This window comes from Taeniopygia guttata, chromosome 5 (genome assembly GCF_048771995.1).
Source record: "Taeniopygia guttata chromosome 5, bTaeGut7.mat, whole genome shotgun sequence".
In the NCBI taxonomy this organism is placed as follows: Eukaryota; Metazoa; Chordata; class Aves; order Passeriformes; family Estrildidae; genus Taeniopygia; species Taeniopygia guttata.
In genome coordinates this window covers 637112-661866 of record NC_133030.1, presented here as the reverse complement: position 1 = coordinate 661866, position 24755 = coordinate 637112, and the positions used below count along the sequence as shown (strand labels likewise).

Sequence of the window (24755 nt, the reverse complement as noted above, 5' to 3'; positions counted from 1 at the left end):
TCTCCTACAAGGAAAGGCTGAGAGAACTGGGTTTGTTCAGCCTGGAGAAGAGGCTCTGGGCCTCGTTGTGGCCTTCTAGAACTTGAAGGGAGCCTTCAAGAAAGACAGAGAGAGACTTTTTACAAGGGTAGCGGCAAGGGGGAATGGATTCAGACTAAAAGACAGTAGGTTTAGTTTATATATTAGGAATTAGGAAGAAATTCATTACTCTGAGAGTGATGAAGCACTAGAACAGGTTGTCCAGAGAAGTTGTGGATCCCTGGAAGTGTTCAAGGCCAGGCTGGATACTCACTAGGGATATATGATTTGGCATTACATATATTGATATATTATGAAAATTACTTCAGAGTCATGATGATGACAGAGAAAACACATTAAGCTTTGGAAAAATAAATATGTATCTGTAATAATCCTAGTTATAAACCATTTAACATATATCACTACCTACACAGGTACTAAGCAAGTATCACCTTCTGTAATTCCACCAAACAGGTATCAGTGTCAGATTTCTTTCTGCTAATAAGTTTAGTGCTAAGCGTCCTTTTGATCTTAGCATATAAACTGTGTGTGACCCTTGTACAAATCAAACACATATTCACAGAAGTATTCAACAATAGTGTTTGTTTACAGTACAAAATAAATTCAGTTAAATCGTAAAGCTTAAATGTTTGCGAAGTTACTCAGAAGAAATAATTTATCCTATATTTTTCAAAAAGTGCTAAATTTTTGGCTAAAAGAAATGAAAATCAAGAGCTTTGTAAGAAAACTTAATTTTGATTCAAAAAAATATTTTATGTGAGAGACAACTGGGCAATTAAATCTCAGTTTTCAAGAAAACAGGCTCCCTAATTTTCTGTTTTGTTGACCCATGAAAAATGACAGATCCTAACCACAATGAATCAAAAATATGCAGTCTAGATAACGCAGGAAAAGAAACAATCTTATCTCTAATGACCAGCAGCACATTTTTTAAGATATAATAACAACCACACATATAAATTATTACTTTCTCTAATTCATCACACCCAACACCGTGAAGAACATCAGAGATGTTCTTCTATTGCATTTCCATTTTCAGGCACCAGAGGAACGAAGCCTTTGTGCAATGCCTATCACATCTGGAAAGGTGGGGTAAAAAGGATTCTTCCAAACTGAAAATCAAAAAGCCAGCTAAGTTTTAGAACTTGGTATCCTAGATTTCAGCATGTTAAGTAAGGTGCTAAAGAATTTACTACATGGCATGTGATTAGTGCCCAGTTTAGAAGTTGTTCACATACACCTCTCTGACAATATTAATGATCCCAGCTGTGTCAAAAGTCTGCAGTTATATGGCTTCAGCCTCAAATTGAATAATTCCTTTGGTAAAAGATAATCCCATACTGTTACTTTGGGGAATTGCAAAAGTCAACAGTAAACGATCAATTTTGTCCATAATTCTGAAAGCACGAGTCAGGATTAAACTGTAATCATGACTTGTTACTAGATCAGTACATGTCTGACTAATGCCTGGCTGCAGGAGGATTTATCACCAGCTCAGTTACATCCAGTGCCTTCCCACTTATATTGCTCCCTGCTGAGCTAATCGGATCTCCGTGGAAGTGTATGGGAAATTCAGCTGCTGAAGTGACAGATACACAAGTCTTGGCTGTCCCTTCTTTCTGACATGGATTTGTGGGAAGAGATGGGATGGAGCTGAGCCACGGGCTGTGGGACATGCCTGCAGAAGCACATGGCAGCACAAAGGAGCACGTGGCAGCACAGAACAACACATGGCAGCACAAGAAGCATGTGGAAACAAAAAACAGCAGCACAGGACAGCACAAGAAGCACATGGCAGCACAAAATAGCATCACAGGCAGCACAAGAAGCACATGGCAGCTTGTCTCTGCATGACCTTGGGGGAAGGAGGCATTCCAGCAGAGCCCTGCAGGAGAGGATGTCACAACAGAGATGGACAAGACACTTGTTTCTTCACGCAGAATAGCTGCACCTTTATTCACACAGCTCATTAGCATTATTTATATCATTATCAGAAGGCACTGTGTTTAAATCTAATTGACCAGCAATTTGTTTAAACTCAGTGCATTGGTTGGTAATGGCTAGTGTACATGTCCATCCAACTTTTCTCTTTCTAGATTCGTTTACATTTTTGTCTCCTGGAAAGTGAATGTTTCACATGGGTAGAATTTTCCACCACATAAGTGTGAGCTGTCCTCTCACAAGAATAGATTCTTCTGCAAACTGATTCTCATTCTTATAATTCTTGTCTCACAGGAATTTACCAGATTAGCTGTTAACTTAGCTGAAGTAACAAGGTCTGATTTGACAAGGCCTTTCTTTTATAAGGCTTTACCTACATACAAGAGGAGCCTGCCAGGGGCTGACAGACAGGTGAACAACATGTCATCGCCCCATGGAAGGACATGTAGAGTGTGTGTGGCTGACATGGCAATGTGGGACAGGTCATGTACTGAGAATTCCCACGTAAGGAAACACTGTGCCTTGCAGAACTGTATAAAACCAGCTCGTTTCTTTGAATAAATGATACAGATTCCCTGCCAGGCCAAATCAGTCGTTACAGGTATTTTCTCCTTTTCTTTTGCTTTTTTCTCAAAACGGTTTTCTTTTATTTTTTAGCATTCATTCTGGCTTGTATTCTTCATCATATTCTTTAATATGTGTTAAAGAAGGAATATTCTCCCTTTTTTTTTAAGGTGTCCACATAATTCCTTGAAGAGATATCCTTGTAATGACTTAAAGAAGAGAAATTGAGGTGCACTGGGAGGTGGCCATTCTTCCAGGGGCAGTGAAGCACACACATTCCCACAAAGGCCCAGAAGAAAAACCAGGAACTACTGGTTTCTTTATTTATGTACAGTGCAAGCAACTGTCAAAAAACCTCTGTCAAAGACCAGGCAGGATTTAGCCTTGAAAAATAAGGATACTTATGGCACCTATAGAGTCTTCTTTGTGTGTTTTGTATGACTAAGTTGAATGAATGAATGAATGAATGAATGAATGAATGAATGAGCAGGCAGCTGGAACAATTTTCTCTGGTACTGCAATTTGTATGATCTGAATTTTTGTGGACTCTGCACATTCAAGAAGGCCTGGAAAAAGACATGCATTTAGTTATGAAAACCTCAGTGTTGAAAATATATATGAAATATATAGCTGCACTGCTGCCTGCTGTAAATCAGCCTCTCTCTTGTTTGAAGTTAAGCTATATTTCATCCAGCTGCAGATGAAAATGACTCAGGGTAGAAAATGTCCCAGCACATTGTCTAGAAAGGGCACTAGTATTGGTGATCTAGGTCTGAAATCCTGAATTATTGGGACCCAGAGTCACTGTTAGACTCAATATTAAAGTATCCTGATTCCTGAGTCCCAGCAGTAAAACAAAGTATACAAGGATTTTTCCTATTCCTTGTGAGGTTAACTTGCTACTGATGCTGCACATGGAAATAATCAGCCCTGCCATGATTCCTTAGATATCAGGGACTAAGTTTAGGCTTATTAAATATGCTACTGTCTCACTTCAATACTGAAAGATAAAGTATATAAAACTATGCAACAGAACAAAGATTCCTCTGCAGACTGTGGTGATGACCATGGGGAAGCAGCTGTGTGCCTGCAGCCCCTGGGGATCCGTGGGGATGCAGAGATCCACCCCCAGCCCCTGGGGATCCATGGGGATGCAGAGATCACCCCCAGCCTCCAGGGAAAGGACTCCTCTCCCAACAAAATCAACACACACACACTAACCCAAAAACCCCACCAAAAAAAAAAAAAAAAAAAACCCAGAAAAAAAAACCAACAAATACACACACACACAAAATAGACGTCAAGCTCTTAATTTTGCAAAAAGATCTATTATATTTTGCAGCAACAGGAAGTCTTGTTTGCCAAAAAATTTACTTTGGTAAGTAAATATACGCTACAGTGCAAAGTATTTTCAATTAATTCTCTAATAACATCCTGTGATGCAACATTCATTTTCAGCCATATGGAGTGAGGTCACAGATATTTTGTATTGTATGCTGCTGTATGCATAGGCAGTGTAGTGGGCCACTCATGCTCTCTTATAAAGAGTACTGGGATTTAAAGGTAATTTATGGAGCTTTGATAAAACCAGCATTCCTTTTCAGCTGAAAAAAAATCAGTTTTGGCTTTTGTAGTCCAGTGTTTCTCATTAGTTTATGGTCCCACTGTAACAGAAGTGCAAGAGTTACTGAGAAAAAAAAAAAAAAGAAATATCCATCCTCTCACTTACTGTGTGCTACATGTTCTGTGGTGTCCAAAGACTGAAACCTAATTGTGCTTGGATCTGTAAAAATAATAAAATGAGATCACATTACTGTCAGTAACCTGAATAGAAGATTACACCTGGGTCCATTCTGGGGCAGTTGGCAGAACTGAATCTTGAGGAGATTAAATGAGATGAATGTCAAGAGACTGGAGCAATAAGACAGAGAATCACTTCCAGATATAAGGCATACATGGCAAAGGAATAAAGGATGAATAAAGGTTCAAGGTGAAAACTGATCAAGCTGTTCTGGGCCTTCACACAGAAGGATAAGGAATTGAACCTGGCAGTAAATCTACCATCAAGTAGGACATATCCAAAAGAAGCCAGTGAAATAATTTGGAGGCAGAAATATCAACTCAGATAAAGAAAATTATTTTAGGAGTTGAGTGACATGTAATTAAAGAGGATTACAAAGAAATAATAGGGCAAAATATAATCTACCCTGCTTAGACAACAGTTTTACTTCTAACAAGCAAGCTCCCTTCTTGATAAGGCTTTTTATGCATTTCTACTCTCCAGATATGCAGGTAAGGTCTATGTCTTCTACTCTGTTACAGCTCAGTACCAATTTGCCACAGAATTTAGAGCAGTTGGTTAAAAAACTTGTTCTGGTTCTTTAGAATAAGGAATGTCATAAGCAGCATCATCCTTAAGCATCATGACTGGCTTGTATCTTTATTAATGAAGTTAAGTACCTTACAGCATTAGTTCAGTGTCACCCTGTTCTTTTGAAAGTTTTAAAGTTCTTTTAAAAGTTTTCTATGCCTTCTGATATTTATATATTTCTACTGCAGTTTCTCATGCACTGTGCATGTAAATAATGATTGTTTTGCATTCTTCTTTGTGGGAGGAGAGAATTGAGACTCTTGGTTTGACCAGTGTGGTTGGAGAGGTGACAATTTCACCCTCCAACCCACTGTCACTTTTAGAATTCTATATATTGTGAGGTCAGAAATCAAGTTCCCTCCTTTTACTCTTTTTCTTCTTTTAGATCTAGAGTGAGTGCATGAATTATTTTGTGTAGTAGTGCAACAGTCCAGGTCAAAATTAGAGAATTTAAGAGAAGGGAAGAATCTAAGATTCTTGAATAATGAAAGGACACTTCCAGCAATCCAAATCCACTGACTTTTATGTCATAAGCATCAGTTATTGCATTGATGATCATGGATCTGGTCATTCAAAGCATATGGACAAAAGCTCCACCAAATTAAATTTAATTAAAATTTATTGATTATTCTTCTGAACTCTTAAATACTTTCTGTAGAATTTGCACACCATTAGTTTTCACTGATATGGTTTAGATGAACACAATAAGGAGAGAAGGGTTTTTTTTGAGAAAAGTTAACCTTTTTATTTTACTGTTACTCTATTCCAGAAGAACCAACTATATCTTCCATATGTCTGGTTATGGAGCCTAAAATAGACAACATGGAAAGAAGGAGCCAATATGAGATTCAATACTTGTAAGGAAGAATCACCATTGACTATGCTGACTTAAAGCTTCATTAGGATACATTACTCAGCTCCTATCTCCCTTCCTGTAATACTGTGAATCCCCAAGTTTTACCCTAAGCCTCTCAAGCCTGTAAAACTATTTAATTATTAGACAGCAGATCAGTTTTTGAAACAGCTTCTTTCCTCTGAATCATGCTTATATTGTAGATTGTCGCAGGCACATTCTTCTTTCTTTCAGGATTTTTCATAGAGGAGCACAGAGGAAAGAAAGAAAAATACATTTCTATTTCTGCTCCTTGTTTTTCCCATGTGGAATGTGTTTGGAGAATTGATTACCTGGGATGATTGCTTGATTGGATTCAGGTGAGGATTGTTTGAGCCTGATGGCCAATGCAACCCACCTGGGGCTGGGCTCTCAGAGAGGGTCACAAGTTGTGAGTTGGTTAGATATGGTAGCTACAAAAAGCAGGTTTGTAGTTTTAGTATCTCCTTTAGATAGTATATTAATGTATTGTAGTATAGTTATGATAAAGGAATCATTCAGCCTTCTAGAGTCAGACATTTCTTCCCACCAGCTTCGCCTGCATTTATAATAGCAGACCTCTCACACAGGATTGGTACAGAAGGATCCCAGTTTCCCACTTCCATCTTCCAGTCCTACAGAGTGGCTGAAGAGGGGACAGCAATTGCTTTATGTCTGCACAGGCTGGCCCTGCCAGGCTGTCACAGTGTGGATGGCTTTGCACCAAAGCCAAAATCTGCAATGGAAACTGCTGCACTGCCTGGCTTGGAAACCTCAAGGGTGACCTCCTGTTTAAACTAAATGTAAGTATAGACTTGCCCTGTGTTCCAGATGACAAATTAATTTGTTTTACTCAGTTTTCTGTGCTTATTGATTTTGTAGAGGTGTAATAGGAGAGCAGAGTTTGCAGACCTTGTTTCCAAGCCGTGCTACGAGCAGGCAAGAAGGGCTGCGTGGCAAATGAGCCTTCCAGCATCCAGGCCCACCTGTCTGCCAGCCACTGAACCTCTGAGGGGACACAGCTCACCTCTGCCACTTCAAAGGCCCAGGAAAACAGCAATAAAGGTATTTAAACGGTTTCTTTTGCATTTTACCATAACTATCCAGAAGGGATAGCACAGGAGGTAGTAATAGCACAGCTTTTTCCTGTCTCAAGAGGGACAGTGAGCAGCAACCATCACTATTCCAACAGTTGATGATACTGCTCAGATTGCAGAAGGTCAAAAGGTACAGTTGATAAGTGAACTAAATAACATCATACTTTTTTTTTTTTTTTTTTTTTTTTTTTTTGTGTCTAGTAACTTCATGTTTCATACACACAAGTCCTTGTTTTACATCAAATGTTTGAAGCATCACATTTGAAAGGGGACAAAACTGAGGACCTTAATTTTTAAATTCCCTGGGGGTTTCTCAAATAGTGCAGCTTTAAAATATCTCTATGCAAAGCTACAAAAGCCTGAAATTAATTGAAGACACCAGCGTTCAGCTAATGGAATTTGGCTTAGTCATGATTATTAAGGACATAAATCTGGAAGTCAATGACAACAATTAATTGAATTGAAAACACAGTGTTAAATTAAGCATTGGGTTGCTTATTTTTAATTTAACCAGAATAAATTTTGAAAAATGCCCTAGCTTACTTTGGATTTGCTTTATAAGCATAAAGCCCTACAAGCAACACTCTAGCACTCTCAGCACCTCTGCTCCAGATGGAAAAAAAATAAGTTCTCTTCTGCACTAAATACTTTATATATAATTATGTTGCAAAGAAAAGGATAAGTTCTCCACGTGTGGATAACTCTTAAATCGGATGTTAATAAGAAACTGGTAATGCAAAACACCAAGGATGGCATAACATAGAATTACTCAGGAAGGTGAGTCTATGGGATGAGGTCCACAACCCATTAAAAAGAGTTGTGGCAGTAATACCAGTGGTTTCAGCTGAGCTGAGTCCACTTAATTTCACTGCTATCTTTGAGGAAAAATGAAAAGAATAGAAGTCTGGATTTTTCTATTAGTTTTCAACAAGGGGAAAGAGGTAGAAAACCCAAGAGACTGGTCACAATTAAGAAAATTTTAAATTTTGTGAGGAAGACTAAACTAGCAGAGTTACTTGTACATTTCTCTCTCAACTTCTTAACCCAGCAACACCAAAGCAATAGATGGCAAAATATTTGACAAAGAATAATAATAGAACTCATTATTCTATTTATACTAAGTATTCTTTTAAAATATCTCTGTGCCTGAAATAAAATACCACAACTTGATCACAGACCAATCAACAGCTACAAATCAAACAAATACCTTTTTGAGTCAGCTGGTTACCATCATCAAAAATCTGCACTTAAGTGCTGCTAATTCAGTGAAGAAAAAAAATTATTTTAATACTAAATCCCAAGGACTATTATTAAAGAGAAGAGCAATCCTGCCTTCCAAACCCCTATAACATAGATGCCAGACATCAAAACTGGGGCATCAATTGTTAAGTGGAAGATATTAGCACCAAGCAGTAATAAGTCCAAATACAAACTCCATAGCCTTGAAGATGTATTTTACCTCTGTGCAGCTCTGTGTGGATTAGTCAAATGTCAGCAAAGTGCTCTCTGCTGTCCCTGTATCAATTAAAGATGGCCAATAGTTTCATAAGAGAGAATAGCACTTAAACATGCATATAATCATTAATGATATAAAGCTATTCTTAATTATTTAAAGGTTCAAATTAGGTAGTATAAATGCTTCAGCACTGCAAAGACAGGAAGAAACAAACCCTATCCATCTCCCTCACTGAGAGGCTATCTGAGCTTTATTGAAATAGTCTGTCAGCTTGCAAAGGGTTTCTTCCCGTGAATGTCACTTTTTTACAGCTACTGCCATCAAAGTCTGCTTCTACAGGTAATTTTCTTAATGAATTACTATTTTCTTTGAACATAATTTAAAAAAGAGAACACAGGAGCTAGCAGCAGCAAATAAAAAAACCATCTGAAACCTCCAAGAAAAGGAACAGAATGTAGAATACAACATGAAATATTTACATGAAGGAGCCACGAAAGTATCATCAGCTGACATTTACTCAGGCTTAGGACTGTACAATATTACTATTCAAGGAAAGAAGACAATTGGTGGGTAAATCTTGCTTATGTGAGCAGTCCTGCTTGGATCAGTCAGTGCTCTTTCCAGTAAGATGAATGCTATTGTCAGAAGTATATTAACACTCATAAAGGACCAGGATGTGAAATTTTGCTGTATTGAATTGTTCCAGTGAAACACAACAAGCCTTTCCATGGTGCTCTCAGAGATCATTTACCCTTCACGTAACACCAGTAACTTTTTTACCTTTCCTCTCTGTTCCTTACACTTTTCAGTCACTAATCAGTGTTTTGCCTAGTCACCATCAGTCATCATTTGCCTACTCCATATTATCTATGCACTGCTAACCTCACTTTTCAGTCTTGAATGTTACTAAGTGGTCAAAAATAAGTCAGAAAGCCTTATAAATGCATGGAATTCCAAGGATCCCATTTTAAATGGAAAAGAAATAATACTATTATGAAGTTATTTTGGCACAGAGATCCAGGACATCCAATTGCAATTCCAGGAGCAGACCAAATACTTCAGAAGCAGCACAGCAAAATGAAGAACAGCAAGAAGTTGTTCAGAAATGGAAATTCAGACAGTTGGAAGGCAGAGGTCAACTCCAGAACACTACACTACAAATTACTCTAAAAGATCCTCTTTTTCTGATCCTAACCAAGATACACAGTAAGAAAAGTCTTTGAAAGAAACCTTAGAGTAGATAATGCTGGTCCTTCTCCAGCAGATGTCAACAGAAACACTGTGTGAAGATCTGCTGCATCCCTGAGATGTCTCTGTGCTGGCCTGACCCCAAAATCCATAGGCATGAGAGAAGGACAGGAAGCTCTGCACTCTGCTTAGGAAAATCCATAGGCATGAGAGGAGCACAGAAAGATCTGCACTCTGCTTAGGAAGTTAGGAGTTGGAGAGAGGGGAATTTCCTGGTTTATATGAAATGAATTCATCATTAAGGTGTTAATTACATTCCTGCAAGCAGGTTCAGTTTCAGTGAAAGGTATTTAATATACTTCTCCTTCTCTGCCATGTTCCCCTGCTAAAACTGAACTCTCCAACCTATCAGGGGCTCAAAACTATCTTACAAGTGTGAGGAGGAATAAAGAAAACCAACATGGCTGCTTTCAGAATATTGGCTTTACTGTTATCAGTAATTCTGGAGTCATCTGTCTTACAAGCATGACTATCTGCAAATAACCTGCAATTTGTGAATGAGCTGCAAGAATGCACTTGCTTTTATTTATACCCATCTGGTCAAAATTTATTTTTACTGGACTCATCAGTTCAACATCATTCTAACTGCTTCAGTCATCAGGTACCAGCAGTCTCTTTTCTAGAAGGCCTACTAATCTCCTAGAACCTTGGGGCATGAATAAAACCCACAGTGAAGATAAATTAGGGAAGTCATTGGCAGTAAATAATCCAGATTTCAGTTGTTAGCCACTCTCTTCTGTCCTTTCAAGGGAAATTTGAGCTGCTTTTGCAAGGAGAAGGTTTAGTTGTAGTCTCTGGACATCAATCACCCTTGTCTTATTTCAGCATTTCATTAAAGTTTTCCCAATTTTTCTCTAGTCCTGAAGACAATGCATGTAAATTTTTCATGTAGCAGGAATCCTACTCAGTCTGTCAAAGTATCTGGTGGGTCCCTTTCTGAAACCCATTAGACCCTTCTCTCTTGGAACAGTCAGTTCTGTTCCCAGGTCCCTAAAAATTCCCTCTGTATATAAACCACTGGCATAGCAACTTGCCTCACAGCTTTTCACCAGACTGAAACTTCTACTAATTCTGACTTCTGTTTGAAAAGCAGCCTGAAAGCAAAGGAAGAGTCAGTGCTTTGGAGCTAATTAAAAAATGAACAAGCCCCACCTGCTTATGTCAACCATCGTTATGAGCAAGTTCCTGCCAGTGTAAGCACAAGGTCATCCAGCTCTTTTCCCAGCCCACAAGTGGCAGGGGATTTTGGATAATGCCAGCTCCCTTATGCTCCCTATATGCTCCCAGGAGATAGGAAATAACATGGGGTGGGTAACACAGGCAACAAATATCATGCTTAATGAAACTTTTGGGGTTTTTCCATGTTTTCAGATGAGGTTCTTCCAGCATCTTGACTTAGTGGAGTTACTTGTTTTGTAATGCTTTACATTTGTATAGTAACACACTCTGTGAATATAATGGCCATTTGTTCTGACATTCCTTTCCTGCTGGTTCCCTTAAATAAATGCCTCTAAAACTCCTGGATGAAAAGTTTTGCTAGAACCAATGGCAAGAAAAAACATAGATACATTGTAAGAATAAATTAGTTTATTCAACACAGGCAAGAATTTTAACATATTTACTTAGTACAAATTGTAACTGTTCTCCCTTTTTGGTCTTTTTACTATAAATGAAAACTAAATGACAAGCAAAAGACAGGGAGAAAATTATCTTAAACTTTCTTAGAGATACTATTAAACCATAATTGTCCTTCTGAAAAAGCAAGAATAGTATTTCTTGTTGCTTACAAAAAAAATCAGCAATTTGGGGGGTATTTTAGTGCATTAGACAACTGATGTTTATGATCACAGAAATTAAGCATTGTAAACTTAGTTGTTTACAAAATCTAATGCAAGTCTGTGATCAGAATTTAATCCTAGAACACAAAAAAAAAATGAGTAGCAAATATTCATAAAATACCATTTTCATACAATTCAAGAGCTATTAAAATATTATGAACAGCAATTTCATAAAATGAAACCGCAGAACCATAGATTCCTCATCTAGGTTGAAAAAGACCTTTAAGATCATTGAGTACAACCATAAACCTTACACTGCCATATCTCTTTCTGGCCAACTCATAACCAGAGGAAAAAAGAGGAAAATTCATTAGTGTTGTTATTAATTTCATATTTGGCATCATGTACTGCTCAGTATTCTTATTTTAAAATTAACAGTTATAGGTCTTCATCATAAGAAATTAAACCAGCCATATTTAATAAAAACTTGCACAGATTTACGAGACAATGAGTTGCTCAGCACTCCCTGAATTCACTTGAACTGCTATAAATTCAATAGACTTGAAAGCAGGATCAAACCAACCTTCTTTTCCTCTTTGTATTCCTGCAGAGTAGTACTTGGTAGGGCAGATACATTTGTCACTGGTACAGTAAGGACCAGCAAAGGCTATAAAAATCAAGTTAATAACTTTTTGCCTATGACAGTTCCATCAGATTTGGTATCCATTTCATTCACTTTTTAGTGATGATCAAACTTTCTATTCTATTGAATTTCTTATATAATCTCTCAATAATTTTCTGGACATTAATAACCTGTCATCACAAAGGTGGGGTAATTAAAGGCCTTGTTGTCACAAAATTATTACAATTCTGGCACCATGAAACAAAGCGAGAAAAGCAATTTACTTGCTAAATAGAAGTTAAATACCTTCACATAAAGACTAGAAAACACCACTAGTTTATTGACAGGTGTAATTTGACATATTTCTATAATGGCTACACACAATGTAATTAATTTCTTTTCAGACAGTAGAAGAAGGAGGGGGGGGAAACCAAATAAAAACCATGAATAGTCATTTTCTGCCTGGACTAAAACATTGCCATTCAGAGTAAATAGATGCTATTACACATTTAGTGATTTATTCATCAGCATTACCCAGGGAGGGCAGATTGCATTAATACGGACAAAACAAGCAAGACTGTCAGTATTATGTTTTGCTGAAGATAAATATAAGAAATAAGTCTTAAGTTTATTTACTCATTCTAGTTTGGGAGAAGAATATGAGCGTATTGCTATACAGCAAGTTTTGAGAATTTGAATATGAAGTGAGGATATGAAATCCCTGCAGAGGGTTTTGCAAGTTATTAAAGTAACACAGAATAAATGCTTTTTCCATATGAGAAATTCTTGTAACTGCTAGAAAGTGAACTCAGAAACAAATTCTAAATTTCTAAGGTTATATTGCTTTGTCTCTCTGATAGTAATTTTCTGCAATTTTTTTTTTTTCACTTTAAGGATTTACCTTAGCTCAGCTAGAAGAACTGAAGTAAAGAGTATAATAAGATGTTATGTATTTCAAGGTACCTCCAAACTTGTAGACTGGGTAGCAAAGGATTAGCTGAAACTTTTTCATCACCTTTGTTTAATTTTCATTACACATACAATCCCACAGACATAATAAAACATAATAAGGGACAAGGCTGAAGAATCACATTAAGATGCAATCTCATGAAAGGTTAAGATGCCATGAATGAAGATGCAGTGTTTAGTAAGGACTTGGGATCATAAATACAATTATTCACAAAAAAAACCCATCCATCAGAAGTGAGCTGAGATTGAAGCTGCGTTCCAGTGGAGCCCAGCTCTTCTGTGTAATGCTAATAAATACATCAATATATTCAATTTATATTACAGTGGGAAGATAAAGCCCCAGACTATGGCAGGAGTGGGCTCAGTACCCTGTAAAACTGCACCTGTCATATTTTGGCACAACCTCATTACAGAACAGGTTTTACTTAGTAGGTTTCCTCTCAGACAGATTATATTTGGCCTTGTTTGAAGATGATTAAAAACCTAGTTGCAAAATGGAACTCGGTGATGCCAGAGCTACCTGGATTTAGCATGGGCAGTGTTGGCACAACCTCTGTGCACCCCTGAGATGGATGCTTTTAGCAAGAAGGCAACTCAATTTCTCACAGTGTTCCTGAAGAGAACAGCTGCATAACTAGCAAGGAAAACCCTTTAAATCAATGCTCTTGAAGTAAGAAAAACATAGCAGTCTACAAAGAATACCAGTAAGAAGTAAAAATTAACTCTCAGTTATTAGAAATAGCCTAATGCCTGCTTCTAAGTGACAGAGATACTTTAGTCATTAATATATGCTAAGGAAGCTTCATGTGGAATTTTTAATATATATATATATTATGTAAATATATAAATATAGAAATGTAAGCCTGGTTCACACCAAAACACTGTTTAAAAGGCTGATTCTGATTTTAGCTATTGAAGTGTGATTTGGTGTACTGTGTTATTTAATGTAGTCTCATTACTTCAGTAGCCCAAGAACTAGCTGACATCACTCCCTGATCATTTGTAGCACACTGAACTCGTGGAGGTCAGGTACTCTCTGTGTATTGCAGTGCACCTCACAGCTCCTTGAGGATCTGTGAAAGGATAAAACAGGAAGACATTCTAAGCTTTGAGAATTTTGTAGCTAGTAAAATACAGAGTTTGTTATATTACAACTTGGATTGGGAGAAACTGCCTTAGGTCAGTACAGCACCTGACAATACAAACAAAAATTACAACTTCCCCTAGATAAATTATTGCTTTTGACTTCTGGGAAAAAAAGTACAAGATTGTCAAAGCCTCTTGTGCAATTTCTCAAAAAAAAAAAAAAAAAAACAAAACCCCTGAATTTTCCTAAGTTTATCCCTTTTCCTCCTTTGCTTCTCCTTATAAATGGTACGTGAACACAACTTGGACATCTTCAGCCATCACAACAGGAACAAGTACTGCTGAACAGGGAGGAACCACAGCACAAATATTTAATTAGGACCTGTAAAGCACCGTATTTCACTTTCCCATCACACCTTCTGTATTGGCTTCTTTTATTTTAATAAATTACTTAATTGTGTTTGCTAATTGGGAGTTATGCTATATTGCTATGATTTCTTGTGGAAATCCTTTTTGCATTTTAATGCCAGCAAACAGAATTATTGATAGCAATGCTGATCAAGGAAGTGGCAGGTAGGGAATTGTTGATCCAGCTAATCTTACTTTAGTCTAGTGAGGCCTGACACTATGCTATATCTCTCTATGTTTAAATTAGGGATAACATTTCAGTAATAAATTGCTGGAACTCTGTAAACAGCATTTGTCAGCAGGGTTTGGAGTCCATGGTAAATCTGAAGGATTTGAGATACACAATTTCATGTTAGCCATTTTTTCTAGTATGGTATTTGTAAATTCCTGTGAAAGCTTGGGAAAATGTCCTATCCTAAGCAAGATGTATTTTATTTACTTATTTTCAGTAGTATTGTGCTTGAAAAATGCATAATTCTTCTGACATGCAAAAAAAATAGTAGTAGAAATAAATAAAGTCAAAGTAACCCTTCTACTTCACATAATCCAAATAAGGCCACACTTGAAGTCCTGGGTCAAGACTGGGACATCTCACCTTAAAAAATTTGTGACTCTATTTAAGAAAATCCATGGAAGAGTACCAAAAATAATCAAAATTCTAGAAGAGATGAAATATACACAGTGAAAACCAGGAAAACCTCTCGGTCTAGTCCAGACTATAGACAATCGAGGAGACAGCTGCAACTATTAAAAGATTGCCACAAAGAGGAAAGGAATAAATTGTTATATATATTCATCTGGACAAGGCCAACAACCAATGGACAAGAATTTATGAGGACACTTGGATGACATGTTAAAATAAAATTTTCCTATCCGTAAATATAGATAAAAAAATTAAATATTTCACAGAGGAAGGAGATGGATTCCACTACCAGAAGCTTTGAAAAACCATACAGGAGAACTACAGTGCCAAGAGCAGCTGAGTAAAGACTACATAGCTTCCTGCAGGCCTGCCTCAGTCAATTTTGATTGATTCAGTAATATGAACCTCTAAAATGAGATTCATCAGCGAAGGTGCACTTGGGACATTGGCTACAGAGCTGTTCTGTTGAGGGAAGCAAAGAGGACCAACACAAATAAGAAAAGACTGTGACAAGAGTGCATGGGTGTGCAGCAGCTGGTTGGGTTTTTTCCAGTACAAAGATCCTGTTGTGAGTACGCCTTGCAACAAGAAACTACTTACTTAGTTACTTCTTCAAATTTTCTGATATATTTATTACCCAAAAATGCTCACAGCTGGCTCCCCAGTACAGCAAAAGTGCACTCATGAGCAGAAGTAAATGATTCTGGGCCCTACATGCACCCCAAGTGGCAGTGACAACCGAAATAACCTTCCTCTCTGGAAGAAGGAGGCAAAAAATTGGAATAATTTTCTTCTTCCACCACTCTGAAGCCAGCGAGTGGCTCTAACCTTGTTGGAGCAGAGAGGAGCTCTAACCTTATTGCTGTAGGGATTTCATGGCAGCAGACTCCAAATATGACTATTGATTTTCTAGACAGAGGATTCATAAAAACTTTTGAAGCCTAGATAGATTTAATCTACTGCATTTCTTAGAAAATCAGTTAGCACACTGAAAGCTGTCTGATTATTCAGACACAATCTATCTTTGGCAAATCCTTAGTTCATTTTCTATCCTTTTTTCTTTATCTCTGTTTCTTTAATTACAACTTGTCTGGTGCATATCCTTCACCCACAGCAATTATCCCGAGCCTATAACAGCCTTCATTATCTCTTCCTTCAAGATCTCTTTTAAGTCCTTGCATTATGCTGAGGTCAGACTCAGCATATGGTAGTCCAGATCATTATTTTACAGTGTCACACAAGGTTGGACATATTATGGATTAGAACTAAAAATAAACATGAGGAAATACAGTGGGTAAAGCTGAAAGAGGAGTATCTGGCTGCAGCTGAAGACTGTTCTAAAACTAAATTTTCATTCCCAACCCTTGGAACAAAAAGTACAAATGTCCCAAAATAATATGCAGGCAATAAGCAGTTAGGAGGTATTTCCACTCTTCAAGACAATAAATATTTCATGCTGCAAACCCTGAAATAGAAATTAAGTTCAAACATGCAATGTACAAGTTCAACCTCTGAGCAAACACTCCAAAATTTTTATAAGCTTGGAACATATCAATCAAATAACAAAGGAGGAGAATGACTTTTAAATAACAAAAAAAAATACCAAGAAATGCAAAAGTGGTTATGAAGACTGAACATAATGTAATGTCCATTTAGAAAAGCATGTCCTACGTATTACTTTTATATCACTGGTATTCCTACAGTAAATATACTTTACAACAGGCTTGGAAATATTATTACAGCTCAAGCAATGATGAGATTTCAATTAGTGTTTTACAAATAGATAAACTGGTCTGAAACAAGTACAAGGGCCTTTTTAGATGTTGATGGTAATTGAAAACCTACTTTGGAGCAGAAACTAAAAAAATTATCTGATTAGTCAATGAATATTGAGGCTGAGAAATAATATCTCTTCTTACTTAAACATATTTCAATTAATACAAATGTAAATAGGTACAGACCTAAAAATAAATATAAAATTCAACAAGATATCAGAATAAGTTTCATAACTTTTGGCGTCAATAGATGACATAGCCTTCCAGCAGAAAGGGGTGTGGGAGACCCTGTCAGGAGGGCAGGAGTAAATGGAAGGTCAGATTTAGCATCACAGTCTTCCATCCATTTCCAAGGGAAATACATTGCCTTCCTTGGTGGAATAACCAGATCACCAGTTTTGAGGGAAAAACTTCTCACAGCAAGAAAGTCAGTGGGAAATCCAAAGGAGGGAGAAAAATAAAGTCAATCCAATACACTTTACACTTATTTTAAAGCATTTCAGATCCAGTTTAAACACATTGGCAACTCCTTGCGAGTTAAGCATGTTTCTCCAGTGAAAATGCAGGGAACTTTCTAGAAACAAAAAAGAAACTTCATAGATCAGGTAAAAAAAATTTAATAAAAGGAAGAACATAGTGTGAGATTGATTTTGATTTTTCTTAGTAGAACCCCCCAGCTCCTCCTAGGGATAAAAGTGCAAGGGTGAGTATGTATGTTAAAATTAAGCTGGTAAGAGACTCAGAAATTTAGCAACAGATAACCACAGTTCTAGTTTCGGACTTGAAAAAATATTTAGGTGTTATCACTACCATGTAATTGATACAGCTCAAGATGCTCTTGGCATTCTGTGCTGCAAGCACACATTGTCATGTCCAGCTTGCCATCACCAGGACCCCCAAGTCCCCCCCCCAAGTCCCAGCAGGGCCCCTCTGAATCCCTCCTTCCCCAGGCTGTATTATTGTACTGAGGGCAGCTCCTCAGGGAGTCCTACTGACTAATTCCTTGGACAGCTGGAAGTTTCCTTTCTTAACTTTCCTTTCTTAAAATTGAAGGTTCTGACTGTATTTTTGCCTGGCCCATATCACTCAGGACTGCAAACTCCCCAGTGATCCCCACAGCCCAGGCTGCCTCCAGTCCTGACATCACCAATCAGCTCCAGTTGGACCATGAGGTCTCGTCTCACATCCCCTCTAGCAGGGCTATTACCTGCCTTAAAAAGTAAAGATTTAGAGACACAACACTTGCCTACAGCACTTCAATTAAATAGATTTTAATTTGCACTTTAGTAGAGATTGACTGCTAAGACTAATTCACTGAATTTTCTCATTTCTCTCCCTAAAACTTGATATACCAGACAGGAAGGATAGTGGGATAATGAAACCACACAGTAAGTTACTACAATTCCAGTAAGAATGTTGATTTGTCAGGAAAAGGATTTCTTGCATGACACTTAAAATACCCTTAAAATACTTGATAAGATTGAGCTTCTAACAACCGGTTTAGATATCGAAATTTCCAACTCAATCATAGTTATAAAAGGAAATTATGGAAAAAATTTATGTTTAAGAAGAAAAAGTACAATTGGCCATGATTTGTGTCTGAATGTGAATCTGGGGCAAAACATTCAAAGGCAAATGTGGTTAACAACATTTTTAAATGTTGTTCAAGTAGAGATTACTTTTTCATTTGTTTCAGTGCTGCTCTCAATAAGAATACAATACTAACCTATCTGATGAAAATCAGTGTGAACACATCAGTGTTAACAGAGAAACATCAGCTTCTGCATAACCTGAGAAGTCACAGCTTTACCTTGTGAATTTTTCAAGGACATCTCCAAAGAGAAGATCATAGCCATGACAGCAATCACACACACATCATGCACATTGTTGTCAGATTAATCTTCACCTTGTCTTGTTGGGAAAACGAATGCAAAAATATTTATATTTTTAGTTAATGTTTTCATGGCAAAGGTCAATTATTTTTGTAAAATGAGTTTTCGTGTTATGGGTATTTTATGGTGTTGTGCAAGAATTCCTTTTCCTGACAATTCAGCATTCTGACTGGAACTGTAGTAAATTCATGAGTAATTGAGCCTTAGGATAATATTAACATTATAACATCCATTCTTTGCTCTTTTAATAAACATACATATTTCTTTGTTGGCTCAGTGAACACATTTGGCTTCCAAGATTTTCCTGTCTATTAATTGTGTGTCCATTGACTCTTCAGTCCATAATTCAGTGAACACCTCACATATACAGAAATAAAACTGTCTTGCTGATTACAGAATCATAGACTTTTAATAGGAAAACTCTTTTCAATTTAGCTTCTGTCTACAAACAAAACTCATAATTCCAGGTATATTAAGGGCAGATTTAGGAAAAAAAAAGCTGTATGTGCATTAAGCAAAATTACATTTTCTAATTACAGAGATGTACATAATTTAAAAGGCAATTGACCAACAAATGTTGTGTGTGAATCTGTTTAACCCAACTACATAAGTCTTTTATAAAGTGGGAATATAGCTAAGATAATCATTTGCAGAGGCAGTATAAATAGTAATTAAGAAAAGTTTGAATGTTTGCCTGCTTTTCTGTATTTCCATATAGATGTCCTATGGAAACAGGAGGAGAGGAAGAACCTGCAACAAAATCCAAGCAGGAAGTTACATTTAAGATTTCAGTCACTTCTGCAGGAAGCTCAGAAAGATTCAACGGCATAACCAGGTCCTTAGGGAACATGTTTCCAAACAAAATTTAGGAGCTACACAACAGCCACTCACCTTCAACACTGAGCCAGCTGGGTACGTAGTGCCAATGCTGTCACCTTTCCAGTGGGAAAAAAACACAAATTCCTAACAAATGTGGGCACTAGGAATGTCACTGCTCTTTGCCCAGCAACGTGGCAGCCATCATCAGCTCTGCCTCAGCACTGCCAGGGAGTTTATTCATCGTAATCCAAACAACCTTACATTGGCAAACTTCCCTCCTCTGCTCTGATGGTTAAAAGCTACTGGCTCCAACTCCACCTCGATGATAAGCGAAAAGAGTTTGGTAAGTACCCTTCCTATTTAACCAATGCCTTTTTGAAGTACTATAAAATCCATACAATTGTTAGGACAGTCCCAAAATCTTCTAAACCTGGAAGATTGCAGGACTTGTATGTTTGCACCAGACTTCTGTGAGTGCTGTTATCAATCTCACATGGGCTCTCCCAAGGAATATCAATCTGCAGCAAATCGAAAATCTCCAGCACAAATAAAAACATCAGCGTCTCAAAAAAGCCAAACTCAAGTCCAATTTGAATGTCACTTTGAGACCTGACATCACAGGAGAATGTCTCTACCACTGGATATTCTTTCCATCTTGTTTCTCAAAGAAAGCTTTGAAAAAAATTTAGGTTTATCCCACTGTGGTACAGAATCACTTCTGAAATCTCAGGAAAAAAAAAAAAAAAGCCTGGTATGGAAGAGAGTTCCTGCAGACAGCTGGGTCAGAGGCTGGATGGAAAGCTGCACTTGCATGTTCTGCCACTCTGGCATCTTTTCCCATGCTTGGTGGCTGTGCACTCCTCCAGCAGCACACCAAGCCTTCCTCTGGCAGAAATCAAGTTGTAGTTACTTCTGCATATTACAGGAAAGCACTTCTGCACAAAACTCTTGGTGCTGCTTCACCTTTGTGCCTTTTCAAGACTATTATGAACAATAAATTCCCAGGAAGTTTGCCACACTTATAACTGGGTCCCCAGCTCTGCTGGGTGTTTATTTGGCTGACACACCCCATAGCATCTATCCTTACAAGGTGTCCTGTAAATCAAAAATGCATTTTGTTAGCTATTGTTAGCTTTTAGTTCCCTCATTTGTGCTTGCATCCTTCAGCTGAATGTATAAACCTGTACTGAAGGGTAAAGAATAACCTTCCCTAAGAATAGAGCACAGCAAAAAAGAATCATTTATGGAATTGGCAGGGTCAGTGGGAATGGGGGGAACCATTCCAGCCTCATGAGACCAGCTACTGTGCAAGAACATAAGCAAAACAATTAAATCCATACAGTACAGAGGGAAATTCTGCAGGTATGCAAGAAACAATATGTTCAGGTAGCATGGGGTGAATCAGATGAACTACTTGGCATGGCAGGACGTGCTAACTTTATTATACATCCTTACTTTATTTTTTATTTTTGAGACACATAAATCCTGCCCATTGTGTGCCATACATATCCCTCTGGAAAAAAATGCATTTTGTGCAAGTCTGTACTTAGATCTGAACACCAATTCGGCCACCAGATAAAAAGTCTGAGTTATCCTTTGGAAAAACACTGGTAACCTTTAAAATGTAATTGCTTTTGCAAACTGACAACTAATTATCCAAAAGCAAAATGCACATTAGGCATTCAAATAATGAAGTGTCAGTCAATGTAATAGAACTGTCACTTTATTTTTTACATTCAGAAATTATTTTAGTCTTAAAATTAATCTATATATGCATAGGCAAATGTATTTTGCAATTATGCTTATTCACATAAAATAAAATCTTACAAAGCTGTACTATTTCTACTTACAGACTGTGTGCTTATGTCCTTCAACCACCACTGGTATTTTTAAAGGTACAAATAGCACTAGTGCTACAAGCTGCTTCAGGCCTGCATTTATTTTTAAGGGCCCTCTGCAGCCTTTTGCTGCTTTCCAAGGGAATTTTCTGTCCACTGACGATTGCTAAACTTACTTATTTTACTGTGTAATGAACCTGGAACTCAGACATCCTTACACAGAAACAAACCAAGTTAACATTAGGATTGTGAAGTCTGAAAACATGGTTCCCCATGAAGCTGCAAAAATCAGATATCTCGAGGATGTGATCCATTTCCATAAATAATCACAGTTAGATTCTGTTCAAGGCAAGATTAAGGCATGTTTACTTCAAACATGTTTTTAGCAGTGGGGAAGAATCTGTATCTGCTGTAGATTCACATACTGCCTTTGTATATTCAGATTCATGTAGACTGATGCAGATTAAAGCAATTGCAATATTTTCCAAAGCCTATAAGTATATTTTATACCTATTTGCATATAAATACTCATCTACATGTACATGTATTTTCTGTTGGGGTACAGGCACAGGTGAGTGTGTACAATATAAACCAGCATTCAATGAGAGCAAAAGAAACAAAATAAGTTCAGAATAATACAATTGTGAAGCTAGTACTAATGCTGCCATACCATATTTGAACAAAATAATTTAGAAGTAAAAAATAAAATGTGGAGTAGTTGAATAGATTCAGAAATGCAGCCCTGTTCCAAACATATTCATCCTTTTACCAGTAAAACTCATTATAAGTTTTTTGGAAATGGTATGCAGAAATTTTGTTAAACTTCCTAGGTGGGCACACAGATTTGTAACTTTATGCTGACTCAGAGATTCTAATTTAGCCACATATTTTACAGGAAAAGCAGGAACAGAAATAGTTTAACTCCTTTCACTCTTCTTATTATTTTTTCATTCCAACAGTTCTTCAGTCAATTAAAAACCCAAGAATTATTAATTTCTCCATCTCCATGTATATGCAAATTACTGAACTTCTTTATTTAGTATGTATAGTTCTAGTTTAATGAGATCACAAGGAGACTCTTGCCTGATTCATAACATGCAAGAATGAAAAAGAAATTGCCTTGTAGTTGTGAAAATTGATAATATAGTTCATTCTTTACGTACCCTGAAGATGCAGGCACCATTTTTTATTCCTCCTGTTCAAGATATCTGTAAACTTCACTGAGCATCTCTCCCTCCCCAAGCATCTGTGTCCATTACCAAGGAAAACCAGACAGCAGAGCAAGAGCCACAGTCACATCTTGCCACAGGGGTAGGGGCACATCTGAGCACCAGAGCTATAATCACAGAACACATACAGTTTATCTATGGTAACAGATGCAGGAAAGTGTAATTCTTATGTTCTCACAAGGACCATGTTTGGAGTTGTCTTCAACTCTGATATTTCCCATTTTGTTCTGGTGCTTGGATGTACACCCTTCCTTCTTGGATAACTGCAGTTGGGCAGATAAATCACACTTATGCTTTTCTTTTATAACTGAAGGTTCATACTTACTTCCAGAAAACATTCACATAATAAAATGTAGCATTAATAAATATTAGTGATGAAGGCTTGAAACCTATTTTAATGAGCATTTGTGCCTGCAACATGCAGCAAGGCAAACATCTGCTGTAGGTAGCACAAGGGAGGTAGAAATATGACCATTCAGTTTGCAAAACAGAAATTTTAGTGGCTGATTTTTGAGCTATTCACCAAGCTCTTTATTTTCAGAAATAGAATAGGAAAAAGAGCAAGAATGGCTGGGTAAACATCGCCTCTCTGCTTCCTCTGTGAAAAGACAGAGCTGGCTCACGCATTTTAAATATCCACAGAGCCAGTTGTTATGAAGACTCTGCTTTGATGCTGTGTGGAGATCTCTGTGATTATCTGAGTCATTTGCATGGAAAAGGAACGAGCAAGGAACCCTCTCTTAAATTGTTCCGTGGTAAAATGGGACGATGGAGCAGCATGAAGCAGATATTCTCACTGAGCTCCTTTACCCTGCCCCTCACCTTCCCACACGCATTCCCCAGATTCAGGTACATAATGGAGCTATTTTAGAGATGAGTGAGCTGTGACTAGTTCATAGCAGGCTTTTTCAGGGAACTGATTTTAATTTTTAGTAATACAAAGCAGAGCTATCATAAACAGAATCATTTTGTGATGACAGCGATGAATTTCTTGCCATTTCCTCGATCACAGTAAGGAAATGGGAAATACATCCAAAAAACATTTTCTTCTGCAGACTGATCATCACTAGATCATATTTTATTGCTATTATATGAATACTGTATTGAGATACTTGTGCTTAGAGAACACCTTCTCATTTTATGCAATTTCCCTTTTATAACTCTAGACTTCCAGCTAATTTCTGCCTCATTACTTTAATATAATTCCTCACTGATGAAAATCTTAGGAGAAGGGACACATTTTATGACTTCAGTTATTCCTCATGGAAAGATTGTAAAAATATGTATGAAAGCAAGTTTGTCCAACAGAAAAAGGACAGGCATTAAAGGCTCAGCCCAGATCTATTTATTTTTAAAGACTTTTCTCCCTTATGCCATTGAAGGACCAAAGGAAACAAAAAAGAAACTTCATATATCAGATAAAAAAATTTAATAAAAGGAAGAACATAGTGTGAGATTGATTTTGATTTTTCTTAGTAGAACCACCAGCTCCTCCTAGGGATAAAAGAGCAAGGGTGAGGATGAATGTTAAAATTAACCTGGTAAGAGACTCAGAACTTTTGCAACAGATAACCACAGCACTAGTTTCAGACTTGAAAAAATATTTTGGTGTTATCACTACCACGTAATTAACCCAAAGTAGAAAAATTAACAGAAAAAAAAAAAAAAAAAGCTAAAATCATTTTTTGAACACCACAGTCCTTCCTCATTCACAATATGCAATTTATTCTCTCCTTCCACAATATATTCTCTCCTTCACTCCTTCCCAGCTCACCCCATATTGAGCATTTTTGGCACTAGAAGTCACTTAGCAGCAATTAACATTCAGCTATCCGTTTCCCAGGACTGTGCTTTCTCTGTTTTTACACACCCGAGGAGCAGCTGTCAGCTCCACCTTGCAGCAGCCTAACAAGCACTCGGATGTTCTCAGGACCTGCTCACAGTCAGGCTGCTTTCCATCCACTCAGGGGGTTGAACTCTTGCTTCTTCCCTAGCAGTACCTTGTAAAATTACCTCAGCTGGAAGTCAGTCCCCACTCCCTAAATTTTCATCTCTGCCTTTAAGTAATGTGTTGTGTGGAGGTCTGTGCAGCAGTTTCTGAAAGGACAG

General features: G+C 37.4%; 1 long non-coding RNA gene across 1 annotated transcript; it reads left to right on the top strand.

Annotated features, from left to right (window-relative positions):
• Nucleotides 1-6318: 6318 nt before the first annotated feature.
• On the top strand, nucleotides 6319-24292 carry LOC140684212 (uncharacterized). Its single transcript, XR_012056150.1, has 3 exons — nucleotides 6319-6589; nucleotides 6669-6851; nucleotides 19479-24292. It is a non-coding gene; the product is annotated as an uncharacterized lncRNA (long non-coding RNA).
• Nucleotides 24293-24755: the final 463 nt, after the last annotated feature.